Below are 11,984 nucleotides of genomic sequence, written 5' to 3' on the forward strand. Positions count from 1 at the left end.
ATTCACGCGCATGCGCACTCACGCACGCACGCCACACACGTGTCTCATGCATCTACCACTATTACCTCCTCACTGTTAGGTGCATGAGACACGTGTGTGTGTGTGTGTGTGTGTCTGTGCTACATCAATGTGGTTATCAGTCAGAAACCATCATCAACCTCACGTCAATACAGCAACAGAACACAATTAACTCATACTATCTATTAATATATATACACCAATACAGCAACAAAACACAATTAACTCATACTATCTATTACTATATATACACCAATACAGCAACAAGACACAATTAACTCATACTATCTATTACTATATATACACCAATACAGCAACAGAACACAATTAACTCATATTATCTATTACTATATATACACCAATACAGCAATATAACACAATTAACTCATACTATCTATTACTATATATACACCAATACAGCAACAAAACACAATTAACTCATAGCATCTATTAATATATATACACCAATACAGCAACAAAACACAATTAACTCATACTATCTATTACTATATATACACCAATACAGCAACAAGACACAATTAACTCATACTATCTATTAATATATATACACCAATACAGCAGCAAAACACAATTAACACATACTATCTATTAATATATATACACCAATACAGCAACAAAACACAATTAACTCATACTATCTATTACTATATATACACCAATACAGCAACAGAACACAATTAACTCATAGCATCTATTAATATATATACACCAATACAGCAGAAGAAGAGAAGTAACTCATAGCATCTATTAATATATATACACCAATACAGCAGAAGAAGAGAAGTAACTCATAGCATCTATTAATATATATACACCAATACAGCAGAAGAAGAGAAGTAACTCATAGCATCTATTAATATATATACACCTATACAGCAGAAGAAGAGAAGTAACTCATAGCATCTATTAATATATATACACCAATACAGCAGAAGAAGAGAAGTAACTCATAGCATCTATTAATATATATACACCTATACAGCAGAAGAGAAGTAACTCATAGCATCTATTAATATATATACACCTATACAGCAGAAGAAGAGAAGTAACTCATAGCATCTATTAATATATATACACCTATACAGCAGAAGAAGAGAAGTAACTCATAGCATCTATTAATATATATACACCTATACAGCAGAAGAAGAGAAGTAACTCATAGCATATATTACTATATATACACCTATACAGCAGAAGAAGAGAAGTAACTCATAGCATCTATTAATATATATACACCTATACAGCAGAAGAAGAGAAGTAACTCATAGCATCTATTAATATATATACACCTATACAGCAGAAGAAGAGAAGTAACTCATAGCATCTATTAATATATATACACCTATACAGCAGAAGAAGAGAAGTAACTCATAGCATCTATTAATATATATACACCTATACAGCAGAAGAAGAGAAGTAACTCATAGCATCTATTAATATATATACACCTATACAGCAGAAGAAGAGAAGTAACTCATAGCATCTATTAATATATATACACCTATACAGCAGAAGAAGAGAAGTAACTCATAGCATCTATTAATATATATACACCTATACAGCAGAAGAAGAGAAGTAACTCATAGCATCTATTAATATATATACACCTATACAGCAGAAGAAGAGAAGTAACTCATAGCATCTATTAATATATATACACCTATACAGCAGAAGAAGAGAAGTAACTCATAGCATCTATTAATACAGAACTGATGCAATACACGCTCTGGTCTAACGACAACTGCTTCTGCACAGGTACACTGCCTCTTTTCTCAGGCTGTGGAATGTTGGTTTGTGAAGCCTGTGAGACCATGAAAGGGTCTAATTTTGGTGTTGGTGCAAGTTGTGGCTATGATGCCCAGAGGGAATTCTGGGCCAAAACTCTTGTGATGGTTCTGTAGAAGAAGGGGATGTGTGTGCCATGTGGAGAGTGCACGTCTTCTGGACACCCAACTAGAACATGCTGCAAAATACACTTTACTGCCACATGACTGAGCAGAGGATTAATGCCCCCACCCACTTCCCTGTGTCACAGCACTGTGTGTGTGTGTGTGTGTGTGTGGGTAATTACATAAGATTAATTCTGGCTGCGTATTTGGGAAAGTAGACGGGTGAAATGAGAGCCCCCCCCCACCCCCACCCCCATTTCAGTGGGCGGGGAAAAGTGAGGAGCTGTCAGCTTTTATGACATCATTCATCCCCTCTAAGTAGTGACTAACTGGTGATAAATGAGGAGGAAAAGAAACACACAGCCCTCCACATCTGCATCAGACAGGTACCCAGCATATCCACGGTCTAAAACTGTCCCTTCCTCCACCTTTTCCGCCTCACGTTAATCAACATACGTACCGTCCATCCGGCCATTATCCAAACCGCTTATCCTGCTCTCGGGGATGCTGGAGCCTATCCCAGCAGGCATTGGGCGGCAGGCGGGGAGACACCCTGGACAGGCCGCCAGCCCGTCACAGGGCCCACACACACACACACACACACACACACACACACACATATACACACAACTGGGCACACTTTAGTACGGCCGAGTCACCTGACCTACATGTCTTTGGACTGTGGGCGGTACCAGAGCGCCCGGAGGAAACCCACGCAGACACGGGGGAACATGCAAACTCCACACAGAGGACGACCCCCAAGGTCGGACGACCCCGGGACTCGAACCCTGGACCTTCTCGCTGTGAAGCGACCGCGCTACCCACTGCGCCGCCGTGCCGCTGTACGTACCGTGTAAGTCAAACTTGGTGCTTTTGCTGGAGGCCGGGCTTGGAGTCGAGGGCGCGGAGTTGCTCAGCTCGTTGGTTGGAGTTTCCTGTTGCATTGAGGGAGGGAGAGCAGTCAGATACCGAGGATTATATCGACTATCATCTGCCATCAGCCCACCACAGCATGCGCTGCAAAATACCTGGTCAAAAAGGTAGACGGTGACGTCATCGAAAAAGGACACGTTTCTTCCTCGGTCCTTTTCTTTGTCCAGCGGTTCCTTGGGCGACTTCAGCAGGCTCCTCAGGCCCACGCGCTTGTCGACGTCCGTCTCCGTGATGACGATCACTCTCCGGGAGCTTTCGTCCTCCTGCTCGTCCTCCTCCTCGTCGTCAAGGTCGCTCCCCGAAGACAGGCCTCTCCTTCTCCCGATACGACTTCCGATGCCCCCCTCCCCGAACCCCCCTTTACCGCCGGAGGCGATGGGAAGAGTGAGAGCCAGAGGAGGGAGGGCAAGAGACAGACGGGCCAGCTTGGCTGTGGAGGTGACAGTGGGAGGAGAAATGGTTGTTTTTTGGGGTTTTTTTTTTTTTTTTTTTTAATGAAGAGAAATTGCCCCCAAAAAGCCCCGGCCTGACTGCAGTTACATCTCTTTCTCTACCCGCTTTCCTTCTCTTTCCCCCCCTTTTTTTTTTTTTTACCATAACTAAAAACAATACAAAGCTTCCTGATAAGGAGAACCGCACCGCTCTAAATAAGAATATAAATATATAAACATTGTAGTGAATTCGAGGGGGGGGGGGCAGCCAGGAATCGCCGCAGCCGGGACGCGAACCTGGGTCTCCCGCACCACGGGCGACTGCGTTGACCAGTCGAGTAAAGGGTCCGACCCGTTAGCCGAGGGCCAGCGAGTCTATTCACCTGTGGTCGTTACACTACCCGCCTCCTTCGGGAAGCGCGTCCCTGCGCTTCAGCTTATCAGCTCCCTCACGCCTCCGATGACCTTATGGTCTCACCATCCCACTTCTGGAACCGCCGCAGCCCGGATGCGAACCCGGGTCTCGTACCACGGGCGACCCGTTAGTGGACTTGACTGGTTCACATCCCGGCTGAGGCGGTTCCAGAAGTGGGATGGTGAGACCATAAGGTCATCGGAGGCGTGAGGGGGCTGATAAGCTGAAGCGCAGGGACGCGCTTCCCGAAGGAGGGGGGTAGTGTAACGACCACAGATAACTAGACTCGCTAGCCCTTGGCTAACGGGTCGGACCCTTTAGTCGACTGGTTAACGAAGTCGCCCGTGGCACAGGAGACTCGGCTTCGCGTCCTGGCTGCCCCCGAATTCGCTACAATATGATAAATTACTGGTGTGCAGCTAATTAAACGGGGAAAAACTCGCCACACTCACCGTAGATCAGGGGTGCCCAACTCCAGGCCTTGAGGGCCGCCGTGTCTGCAGGTATTTGCTGCAACCATGCACTACACCACCTGATTTAACTCATTCCTTTCCCTCCTTGGTCCAAGAGGTGAGCTAATGAGTTAAATCAGATGCATGGTTGCAACAAATACCCGCAGACATGGTGGCCCTCAAGGCCTGGAGTTGGGCACCCCTGCCGTAGACGATTGAAAAACACTGTATGAAATTAAAGCTGAAATCCACAATTTTACTCCACTAATAAATAGTTATTTTATCCATCTGGACCAGGGAGTCAGGCTACATGGCACTAACTGGTATCTTTACCACGGTTGGAGACACTCTCCAAATACCGCTGCTGAAATTTTTGGTAGGATGAACACTGGTGCGGCGGCGAACACGCTCCTACTCAAAACAGGAAGAAGGATGGAAAAATGACGGCCATGTGGTGATGCTTCTGTTGGGACAGGTAATCCGTTAATTCAACACCAGTATTACAGTACAACGATGTTTCCATAAAGTCTGATGTAGTGTGTAATACATTAGGATTGCCTGTGTTAGCGTTTGTCCGAGGACGCCATTTTTACACAGGTGGGAGCTGTGTGCTGCGGAGCTGACGGCACAGAAGCGACAATGGCTGCTACACCTTGTTTGCAGTCCCGCTGTCAGAGGGAGGGTCAGATCGAGAAAATTGTGGATTTGAGCTTTAGAATGACCTCAGTTATGATGAGTCCTTCCTGAACTGAACACAGGCTTCCCTACAAGAGCCATAAACGCCACCGTGATGATACCTTTCATCGCTTGGTTTCCAGCGGGCTGAGGGGTTATGACCTCCGGCTGCTCCATCACAGTGACTGGTTCATTCGCAGTTACATCATAGTCCCCGCAGGGACAATTATTTGGGGCAGTTTCTTTCTGCTCTTGACTAGAAAGGGTAGAAAACATAGATTATGTCAACTGTATCTCTGACATCTGATTTATGCTCTAGTGACACGCGGGTCAGGAGTTGTTTTAATACCCGCACCCACCCAACCCGTTATGAGAAGCCAATCCACACCGATCTTTCTCTGTCACTCACACACACACACACACACACACACACACACACACGCACACGCACACACACACACACGCCTCTTCACAGAAAGTTGAATCAGTTCATCTGGACACGATGTTTACTGAGCATGCACGAAGACACAAGCCTCCTCCTCCTGACCAAAAACAGCTGCAGATACTACCACTGAGGGAACAAACTCATAGGTGAAGCCTCAACAGATGGGAGAGACAGAGAGAGCACGAGAGAGAGACAGAGATTGAGACAGAGACAGAGACAGAGAGAAAGACAGACAGAGAGAGACAGAGACAGAGAGAAAGACAGAGACAGAGAGAAAGACAGAGACGGAGAGGCAAAGAGAAGGTGGACTAGCAATGCACAGCCTAGCCTGCAGGGGCAGCTGGCCAGTAGAGAGAGAAAGGCAGACAGAGACAGAGAGAGACAGAAAGAGAGACAGAGATTGAGACAGAGAGAAAGACAGACAGAGACAGAGAGAGACAGAGAGAAAGACAGACAGAGATTGAGACAGAGAGAAAGACAGAGATGGAGACAGAGAGAAAGGCAGACAGAGACAGAGAGAGACAGAGAGAAAGACAGAGATGGAGACAGAGAGAAAGACAGACAGAGACAGAGAGAGAGACAGAGCGAAAGACAGAGAGAGACAGAAAGAGAGACAGAGAGAAAGACAGAGATGGAGAAAGAGAGAAAGGCAGACAGAGACAGAGAGAGACAGAGATTGAGACAGAGAGAAAGACAGAGATGGAGACAGAGAGAAAGACAGACAGAGACAGAGAGAGAGACAGAGCGAAAGACAGAGAGAGACAGAAAGAGAGACAGAGAGAAAGACAGAGATGGAGAAAGAGAGAAAGACAGACAGAGACAGAGAGAGACAGAAAGAGAGACAGAGAGAAAGACAGAGCGAAAGACAGACAGAGACAGAGAGAGACAGAAAGAGAGACAGAGAGAAAGACAGAGCGAAAGACAGACAGAGACAGCGAGAGACAGAAAGAGAGACAGAGATGGAGACAGAGCGAAAGACAGACAGAGAGAAAGGCAGACAGAGACAGAGAGAGACAGAGAGAAAGACAGAGATGGAGACAGAGATGGAGACAGACAGAGACAAAGAGAAAGACAGAGGCAGAGAGGTGAAAGGAAGGTGGACTAGCAATGCACAGCCTAGCCCGCAGTGGCAGCTGGCCATTACAGGACGCTGGGGCACCGCCCCCTTCAAATATCAAGAGATGAAAATCTACTTAAACATGTTAAATACAATTTAGTTGTGTGATGCAAATAATGATGAAATAAAAGTGTTTTCGGTCTGGGAGCGCCTGTCAGCAGCAATAAATATTGGTTCAAATGGGATTTGGGTGATTTCTGTCTGAATACATATACTTCCTGTCTGAATACATATACTTCCTGTCTGAATACATATACTTCCTGGGTGAGGGGCGCCGGCAAAACCATACCTCATGTAAACCCACAAACTTGTGGCGATCAGGTGACCTGAGGCTGCTGTCTGATTGGTTTCTTCAGATTTTCCAGGGGGCGCTGTTCTGTGTCCCCAGACACTCCCACATTTATTGGCAGTGAATTGGTATTGTTTTAATGTTTTCTGATCTAATGTGATTGGACAACTGTCATGGCTGTCAATCATGTTCCCACCCACCACGACGCCTCGTCTCAACTGTCAATCATCCACCGTCTACGAAAACTGATAGAATCTATAGGCTACATGGTCCTTCTTAATAACTCTGTGACTGTGTGGACAGTAAAGCAGCTGTCAGGTGTGCTGCGCTAAGCTAAATTGTGCCCCCCCCCCAAAAATTTTTAGCACCAGCTGCCACTGCTAGCCCCTAGCCTATTGCACGCAATGTTTCTATGAGTTATTTATAACTTACTCGGAACACTGCTTTGTCACTTTTTGACCCACTGGCTTGAAGCCGTGATATTTTCTAGTAAGCTTACCCAAACCCACCCGACCTGCAGGTTGTGGGTTGACCCGCGCATCACTAATATGGGTTTTGTGGTCACAGCTCTTACCTTTCACCTTCACTCTTGTCGTCTTTCGCTCTAACACTGACTGGTTCAACACTACTGTCATTGACTGGTTCCCCCCAGGGCCGGAGAGTAACAGTGTCTTTCACCGTGGCCCCCCAGAGCACGTTTGTTTGGACATTTTCACTAAGGGAGAACTGTAGCCTTTCCTCACACACCTGGACAGAAAATTGAGGGAAAAAAAACCAATTAAGAAAGTCACAGATACAACAAAACATGCAGAAAGAATCTAACAACCAGAGGCGGCACCAAGTCATTGGTTAGCAAGTAACAAGTACACTACCGTTCAAAAGTTTGGGATCACCCAAACAATTTTGTGTTTTCCATGAAAAGTCACACTTATTCACCACCATATGTTGTGAAATGAATAGAAAATAGAGTCAAGACATTGACAAGGTTAGAAATAATGATTTGTATTTGAAATAAGATTTTTTTTACATCAAACTTTGCTTTCGTCAAAGAATCCTCCATTTGCAGCAATTACAGCATTGCAGACCTTTGGCATTCTAGCTGTTAATTTGTTGAGGTAATCTGGAGAAATTGCACCCCACGCTTCCAGAAGCAGCTCCCACAAGTTGGATTGGTTGGATGGGCACTTCTTTGAGCAGATTGAGTTTCTGGAGCATCACATTTGTGGGGTCAATTAAACGCTCAAAATGGCCAGAAAAAGAGAACTTTCATCTGAAACTCGACAGTCTATTCTTGTTCTTAGAAATGAAGGCTATTCCATGCGAGAAATTGCTAAGAAATTGGAGATTTCCTACACCGGTGTGTACTACTCCCTTCAGAGGACAGCACAAACAGGCTCTAACCAGAGTAGAAAAAGAAGTGGGAGGCCGCGTTGCACAACTGAGCAAGAAGATAAGTACATTAGAGTCTCTAGTTTGAGAAACAGACGCCTCACAGGTCCCCAACTGGCATCTTCATTAAATAGTACCTGTTAGAGCCTGTTTGTGCTGTCCTCTGAAGGGAGTAGTACACACCGGTGTAGGAAATCTTCAATTTCTTAGCAATTTCTCGCATGGAATAGCCTTCATTTCTAAGAACAAGAATAGACTGTCGAGTTTCAGATGAAAGTTCTCTTTTTCTGGCCATTTTGAGCGTTTAATTGACCCCACAAATGTGATGCTCCAGAAACTCAATCTGCTCAAAGAAGTGCCCATCCAACCAATCCAACTTGTGGGAGCTGCTTCTGGAAGCGTGGGGTGCAATTTCTCCAGATTACCTCAACAAATTAACAGCTAGAATGCCAAAGGTCTGCAATGCTGTAATTGCTGCAAATGGAGGATTCTTTGACGAAAGCAAAGTTTGATGTAAAAAAATCTTATTTCAAATACAAATCATTATTTCTAACCTTGTCAATGTCTTGACTCTATTTTCTATTCATTTCACAACATATGGTGGTGAATAAGTGTGACTTTTCATGGAAAACACAAAATTGTTTGGGTGATCCCAAACTTTTGAACGGTAGTGTACGTTTCAAGTAACGACACTGAAATCCAAGGGCAGTACAGTGGCCCGGTAGTTAGCGCTGTCGCCTCACAGCAAGATGGTCCTGGGTTCGAACCCCGGGGCTGTCCAACCTTGGGGGTCATCCCAGGTCGTCCTCTGTGTGGAGTTTACATGTTCCACCCGTGTCCGCGGTGGGTTTTCTCCGGGTGCTCCAGTTTCCCCCACCATCAAAAAGACATGCATGTTAGGGTTAATATACCTGTCTGTACCCCTGAGCAAGGCACGGCAAGACGAGCTGGAGTTGGTCCCTGGGCGCTGCACGGCAGCTGCCCCCTGCTCCTAGCTACACAGCTAGGACGGGTTCAATGCAGAGAATGAAGCTCCCCATGGGGATCAATAAAGTATATCAAACATCAAAATCAAAGTTGGACTTCTTTGTTGGACTGTTACTTTATTTTATCCATCTTATTTTGTTTTCTTTTAATGACTGTTAACTGTGGATGTATGGTGTTGGGTTTTTTTTTATGCTTTGCGTTAATTAGCAGCTGCGAGACAAGTTTCCCATGAAGAAGTCTCGTGTGTTTCTGAACCTACTGAGTTCCATTTCAAACCAGCATAATTGGCTTCTCCCCTGTATGTCAGGAGTTTTTTTTTATTTCATTCATCTTTGATCTTACTGAATTGTATTACAATTTTAATTAAACATTGAAATCTCATAGGACTACTGGATTGTGATTTATGATTTTTGGCAACATGACTACAATTCTCACTAAGCAAGTTCTCTCTGTCCTCTACTCTGTCTTGCTCTCTCTGTGTCAAGATAAAAAACAACAACTATAATGCTACCTTTTTCACTTCATTCATATTGGGAAAAGTCATTTAGTCACAAGTCTCAACTCAGCCAAGAGTCACAACTGTTCAAGTCCAAGTCAAGTCAATTGAAAATGTTTTTACTTATTTTTAAGTTGAATCTGATGTCATCAAGTGTATGACTCGAGTTGAAGTCACAGTGACTTCAGCCCACTTCTCTGATAACAACTCAAAGTTAGCAACATGCAAAAATGCAAACTCTCAAATGTTTTGCAGAAAAAGCAAACAAGGCGTTATTGCTCACCTGCATCATGAGGCCATTCTTGGTGGGCATCTTCGACAGAGACCCCTGTTCCTTGACATCAGAGGAATGGCATGATGGAAACAGCGGGCTCTGTATGCCACGCCTCTCCTCCTGAGGTGACAGCTTAACTTGGGAATCCTGGACCACGCTCTTTTCAGAATTATCGGAGACGCCGTCTATGTCCTCCTTCAGCTCCACCCTGCTCCCCTCAGACAGGGAAGAGCTACAGGTCTCCTCGCTTTTATTGCCGTCTCCGGCCTCACATGGCCTTGGCTCAGGTGTTTTCTTCAAAGACTCCAGCAGCTCCAGGTTCCCCAGGAAGAGGCCACCTAGTGTGTCTTCCTCGTCCCCAGATATGCAGCACAGTTGTTCCAGTTTTTCGAAATCCTCCAAGGGCTCCTCATCCAAATCCTTCCACTCAGAGATCAGCAGTTCTGGGAGGGAGTTGAGGGGATGCTGGGGTGGAGAAGGGGTCACTGGAGATAGCTTCTGGAGCAGGCTATTTTGGGCATCCTGATTCACCAAGTTGGACGTGAGCTCACTCTCACTTTGTGATGTTACAGGTGAGAGGCTCAGATTGGCTGAGATGCCTTTGCTCTGAGTTGTAGTGGTTGTAGCCAGCAGCAACTTTTTCAGGGGGGGCTCTGCGACATCTGCGTCGGGAGATGGGGAAATATACGGCTGTGTCTCGGTGCTGGTGGTAAACTCTTCCAGATTCATGTGACTAATAAACTCCTCTGCTTCTACGACGGATGGCGGCGGACTGGGAAAGGAGTCGTCCAAACTCTCCAGCTTATCGTCTTGCACATCAAGGTCTATGCTGGGGGGAGGACTCGGAAAATCGACCGAGCTGAAATTGTCTAACTGGGGATAAGAATCAGCTACATCCTCCTGCACCATCAACGCAATATCCGTAGGGCAACATAGTGTGTCAGGTGGAAGAGACATGTCTCTGTAATCTACCCCTATGTTCATAATGCTTATTCTCTGTTCTCTGTCCTGCCTCAAAAGCTGTTGATTCTTTTCAGTTTCAGAATCTGCGACTGGTTCAATATTCTGTGGGTCTGAACATTCTGAATGAAGAGTATCGTCAATGCAAACTGGTATAATTGAGCTAATATTTTCTAATGTGTGAGTGACACAGTTCTCTAAATTAGAGCCCTTTTCTTCTTCTTCAACAACAACACCTTTTCCGGTGTCACAGAGATGATTATGAGGCCACCTGTTAAAGTTCTGGTTCTCCTCCTCTTCCACAAGATCTAGCTGACTTTCATTGTTCCTGACTGCATCTGCGTGTGGTGAAGTTTGCTTTTTTGCCTCGCCGAACATCTCCTCTTCTGGGTTTTCCACATTATCTACTTCGATTTCTGAATTTCCAAATTTTGGAGCTCGGTTGTAATCATCAATGTCCTCAAGATTCTCAACATTTTCCTCCTGCCGGATGTTGAAACCATGGATTGACTGTTGGACATCAACACCTCTGGGATCCCACGTCGCCTCAACCTCGTGAAGGTGAGCTTCTCCCTGGGTCTCATCATTGCAGGTTTCCTCACAGTGCTCCCGGACAGCTGGGTGAGGTTCACTTTCTGCAAGTTCGTCATTTTCTTCAGTCTCCCAGAACTCCCTGCCTACGACGAGCCGCTCTCCCACCTCCCATGCCTTACCACTGAATCCTGAGAAGAATTCAGATCTAAGCTCTCTATCTTGGGTCCTATTTTCTGCAGAGGCCCATTGGTCATTTTCCTCAGGCCACAAGTGCAGGTCTCCTTGTGTAAAGCGATGGCAGTCAAACTCTCCCCTGACCACTGCTCCACCTGGGCTCTCCTCCTCCTCTTCCAAACTATTCCATAGATCTTTAGTTTGCAACTCCAGGCTCTCAGCAGATTCCTCTGCCGCATCAGTTTTTGTGTTCATCCCTTGCTGGTCTTCTCTCGCCACCTCTCTCTGGGGTGATTTCTCCTTCATGGCGTTGCTTAACTCTCCGGCGGCAAGCTGTGTCTCTGTCTCTGAAATTACTTTGGCAATGCTGCCTTTACTATCTTCAGAATAACGCAGGTTTCTCAGACCCAGCTCATTGGCGTCTGCATGCTCAAGCTCAAGACCAGACCTCTCTTTAAAGCTCTTGGACTCCTCAACACCTCCCT

At 45.6% G+C, this 11,984-nt stretch overlaps 1 pseudogene; it reads left to right on the forward strand.

Annotated features, from left to right (window-relative positions):
• The first annotated feature begins 5,492 nt into the window (after window positions 1-5,492).
• Window positions 5,493-6,384, forward strand: LOC130118609 (octapeptide-repeat protein T2-like; annotated as a pseudogene).
• The last annotated feature ends 5,600 nt before the right edge of the window (window positions 6,385-11,984 follow it).

The sequence above is a fragment of the Lampris incognitus genome, chromosome 9 (genome assembly GCF_029633865.1).
Source record: "Lampris incognitus isolate fLamInc1 chromosome 9, fLamInc1.hap2, whole genome shotgun sequence".
Taxonomy (NCBI): domain Eukaryota; kingdom Metazoa; phylum Chordata; class Actinopteri; order Lampriformes; family Lampridae; genus Lampris; species Lampris incognitus.